The 4,993-nt window shown below is 40.2% G+C and overlaps 1 pseudogene; it reads left to right on the top strand.

Annotated features, from left to right (window-relative positions):
• The first annotated feature begins 1,913 nt into the window (after window positions 1–1,913).
• LOC105308174 overlaps window positions 1,914–4,993 on the top strand; it is a 12,102-nt pseudogene continuing 9,022 nt past the window's right edge.

A 4,993-nucleotide genomic window follows, 5' to 3' on the forward strand; every position in this document is an offset into this window, starting at 1 on the left:
GCACAGAATGACTTGCTCACAGGAATTCACCCAGAGCTCTTGCAGAGGAACAAGCTCAGAATGGCACCAGAGACATACACAGAGAAATTGAGTTGTGTGCCTTCAGGGTGAGGGCGGGAGGGACAGCCACCGGTCCTTTGTTGAGCCTTCCCAACATGTAACCAAATCTCAATCTGCATTAGCCTGGTGAACTCCTCTCACTCCAGCCTGGTGACTCCCTGAGACTCTGTCCCACCCAACTCACGCATCAACAGAGGCTCTTTCAGTGGCAGACAGCTGGCCTTGGCCTGGATTACAGTCTTTTGAAAAAAAAAACACAAACTCTCAAATGAGAGGTCCGCAGGCTCCAGGCAAGTGGCAGCTGACCTGGGTGTGTGCCCTGTGCCTTTGCTAAATGTCTCCAAGCTCAGCATTGGTACCAAATCTAAATGTGCATTAACCTAGTAAATACTACTCACCCCACCTTGGTGACTCCTTGAGAGCCCGCCTTACCCAACTCACACACTGCCCAAAGTTCTTTCAATGGCTGAATCTTATGGGCAGGTGGAAACAGGCCTGGGGCGTCCTGTGCCTTTTGCTGAACTGCCCCAGGCCAAGTACTGGTAGCAACCAGACTCAGTTTGCATCATGGCTTTTCCCACATGCCTCCAGGTCTGGCACAAGCAGTGACCAACTGCAGATCACTTTGTAGCTCCTACCTGGTGGCCTGGGCTGGTCATGGGCAGTGGCTGAACTTGGCCTGCAATGGAGCCCCTCCCAAGAGATCCCAGAACCAATACACCTGGTGACCAGAATCAGACCACAGAAGACACTACTTAATTAGCCCCCAAAATGGAAGACACAAAGGGTGGTCTCAGCAGACAACAGGACCTGTTGGGGCAAATCCCACTCTAGGGGTCAGCCCTAACACAGCAGTGTGTATGCTGTGGTCATGGCCAATCCTCACAGCCAGTCAGCCTGAGGGTCAATCCCACCCACTGACAGGCCAACAGCAATCAAGGCTTAACTACAACAGAACACATACAACACGAACAAGAGACACTCCTGGAACACCTGACTGAAGTCATCAGGGGGACTGTGCCCCGTATGACACCTACTACATTAGGCCACCCTGATAAGCCTGGGAGATGTAACAGATCTACCTAATACACAAAAATAGACACAGAGAGGCAGCCAAAATGAGGAAACGGAGAAACATATCTCAAATGAAAGAACAGGACAAAACTCCAGAAAAAGAACTTAATGAAATTGAAGCAAGCTATACACCAGATACAAAGTTCAAAACACTGGTTGTAAGAATGCTCAAGAAACTTAGAACTTCAACAAAGAGATGGTAAGCATAAAAAAAGTATAGAAATCATAAAAAGAACCAGTCAGAGATAAAGAATACAATAACTGTAATGAAGCATACACTAGAAGGAATCCAAAACAGATTAGATAAATCAGAAGATCAAATTAGCAATTCGGAAGATAAGGGAGCAGAAAACACCCAAACAGAATAGCAAAAAGAAAAAATAAGGATACTTTAAGGGATCTCTGGGACAACATCAAGTTTAACAACATTTGTATCATAAGAGTACTAGAAAAGAAAGCAAGAAATTGAGAACTTATTTGAAGAATAATGACTGAGGGCTGAGTAGGCAAGGGTAAAGGTGAAGGACACGGAGGAGGGGAGGGAGGGATAAGGGTTAGGTTTCTACTGTGTTGGGTAGATGGCAGTGGGGCACGAAGAGCACCAAGGCCTGGCTGCCAGGCAGACGAACTCTGCACTGGGCCTAGGGTAGGCAGAAGGTGAGCCAATTCAGCACTCCCTTTGAGTAGGAGTCAGACTGCTAAGACCCCAACAGCAGCAGAAGGAGAAGCCCCACGGAGATGTCTGGCTGCAGAATAGCAAAAAGAAAAAATGCTTGTAGATGCAGAGCGGTCACTATGTGGCTCATCATTTCCTTGTTCTCCCCTGCTTAGGTATTTCTTGTCACATTCATACACCTGTTTTAGGAAGGCTTAAGACTTTTGAAACTCAGATTCTATGAAGAGCCCCTTTTAGAACCTTTACAGAAACACCAGCATACTTTGCCTCAAAAGATGGGATAAATAAATATAGCTCTGGAGATGGAAATAAGAAATCAGCAAGTGAGGGAAGCAGTGAGAAACTGGGCTCTGGGAATTCTGGGAAAAGTGGAAACCAGCTGTGCTGTCCTGAACGTGGTGACTTGTGTACACATGTAGAGACCTTGTGTTGTCCACCCATTTTGTAAAGTATAAGAAATGTCATCATTGTTTTTTGTGCTATCTGAAGCAGACTCAAAGAAAAGCATAAAGAAACTGAATCAGCAGCAGAAGCTGTAAAATTGGCATTCCAACAGCAAATACCTCCTCTCCCCAAGAAACTTTATTTTTTTTCTTCTTTTTTTTAAAGTTTTTATTATGGTGACATTGGTTAACAAAATCCAGTAAGTTTCAGGTGTACAATTTAACAGTAAGACATGTGTGTGTGTGTGTGTTGTGTGTGTATGTGTGTGTATATATATATATATATATATATATATATATATATATATATATATATAGCATTGTGTCCAAGATTTATGACTACTTCAACAAGTATGTTGTTGGCCAGTTATTTGCTAAGAAGGTGCTTTCAGTTGCTGTGTACAATCATAAGAGACTATATAATTAATCATAGCCCAGCTAATGTGAGACAGCAAGCAGAGGTTGAGAAGCAGATGTCATTAACACCTAGAGAAGACGGGAGGATGAGTATAGATTTACAAAATTACTTCAGATTGCTGAAATTACCACACATGGTAATGCTTTAGGACAGTCAATGCAGCAGCAGGTAAATCAACAAGTGCCTCAGAAGGTGAAGTGTTGGAGTCTTCCCATGATGACATAAAACTTGAAAAGAGTAATATTTTGCTGCTCGCACTAACTAGGTCAGGTAAAACTCTGCTGGCACAAACTCTAGCTAAATGCCTTGATGTCTCTTTTGCTATCTGTGACTGTACTACTTTGACTCAGGCTGGATATATAGGTGAAGATATTGAATCTGTGATTGCCAAACTGCTCCAAGGTGCCAATTATAATGTAGAAAAAGCACACAAGGAATTGTCTTTCTGGATGAAGTAAATAAGATTGGCATTGTGCCAGGCATTCATCATTTATGGATATAGGCAAAATAAGCATTAAGCAAGTCTTATTAAAACTACTAGGAGGCATGATAGCCAACATTCCAAAAAAGAATTCCTGCAAGCTATGTGGAAAAACAGTACGAGTTTTTTTTAATTTTTTTTTTTACTTTTTAATTACAGTTGACATACAATATTATATTAGTTTCAGGTGTACAATACATTGATTAGACATTTATATAACTTATGATTACCCTGATAAAACCAGTACTCATCTGATACCGTACATAGTTATTATAATACTGCTGACTATATCCCCATGCTATAATTTACATCCCGTGACTACTTCGTAACTACCAATTTGTACCTCTTAATCCTCTCCCCTTTCATTTAACTCTCTCATCCCCAATCTGACAACCTTCAAAATGCTCTGTGTATCTATGACCTTGTTTCTGTTATTTGTTTATCCTGTTCTCTCGATCGCACATATGACATTTGTCTCTCTCTGTCTGACTTACTCCACTCAGCACAATAACCTCTAGGCCCATCCATGTTGTTGCAGATGGCAAGGTTTTATTCTATTTTATGGCTGAGTAATATTCCATTGTATATATGTACTGCCTCTTCTTTATCCATTCATCTATTGATGAATGCCCAGGTGACCTTCATATTTTGGTTATTGTAAATAATGCTGCAATGGACATATGGATTCACATGTCCCTTCAAAGTAGTATTTTGGGTTTCTTCAGAGAAATACCCAGAAGTAAAATTTCCAGATCCTTCTTTGTCTCTTGTTTTAAAGCCCTTTATTTTAAAGTCTATTTTGTCTGGTATAAGTATTGCCACCCTAGCTTGTTTTTGTTTTTTCTCATTTTCATGAAACATTTTTCTTCATCCTTTTACTTTTAGTCTGTGTGTGTCTTTTGATCTGAAGTGAGTCTCTTGTAGGCAGCATATGTAAGGGGCTTGTTTTCTTATCCATTCAGTCACCCTATCTTTTGATTGGAGCATTGAATCCATGTACATTTAAAGTAATTGTTGCTAGATATGTAGTTATTGTCATTTTATTATTCATATTTTTGATCTTTCATTTTTCTTTTTCCTTCTTCTTAAAGAAGTCCCTCTAACATTTCCTGTAACATTGGCTTGATGATGATCAACTCCTTTAGCTTTTTTTCTTGTCTGGGAAGCTCTTTTTCTGTCTTTTGATTCTAAATGAAACCTTTGCTGGATAGAGTAATTTTGGTTGTAAATCCTTGCTTATCCTCACTTTGAATATTTCCTGCCAATCCCTTCTGGCTTGCAAAGTTCTGTTGAGAAATCAGCTGATCCCTTTTGGGTAACTAACTGCTTTTCTCTTGGTGTTTTTCTTTTCTTTTCTTTTCTTTCCAGACAAGGATACTCCTTCTGTTGCAGGGTGATTTCTTATTTCTCTCTCTAGTTGTATGGCTTGTTCATCTAGATCCCAGGAGATTTTTTTTTGCTGTTTGCTTCTTGTTTCCTCTTCTTTATTCACTTTGTTTATTCCTTTGTTTATTCCATTTAATATACTTCTCATCTCAGATAATGTGTTCTCCATTTCAGACTGGTCTCCTTTTACAACTTCTATTTCCATTTTTATGTTTTTAATCTCTTTGTTGAAGTTCTCACTGAATTTATCTACACGTCCTAAAAGTTCATTGAGCATCTTTATAACCAGTGTTTTGAACTCTGCATCTGTTAGATTACTTGACTCCATTATATCTGGATCCCTGTTCTGTTCTCTCACATGGTTTCTGCTTCTTTGTCTTCCCATTTTGGCTGCCTTTTTGTGTTTGATTCTATGTCCTAAGCAAAGCTCCCGGTCTTATTAGTGTGGATTTGTG

Source organism: Pteropus vampyrus, unplaced genomic scaffold, assembly GCF_000151845.1.
Source record: "Pteropus vampyrus isolate Shadow unplaced genomic scaffold, Pvam_2.0 Scaffold553, whole genome shotgun sequence".
Lineage (NCBI taxonomy): Eukaryota > Metazoa > Chordata > Mammalia > Chiroptera > Pteropodidae > Pteropus > Pteropus vampyrus.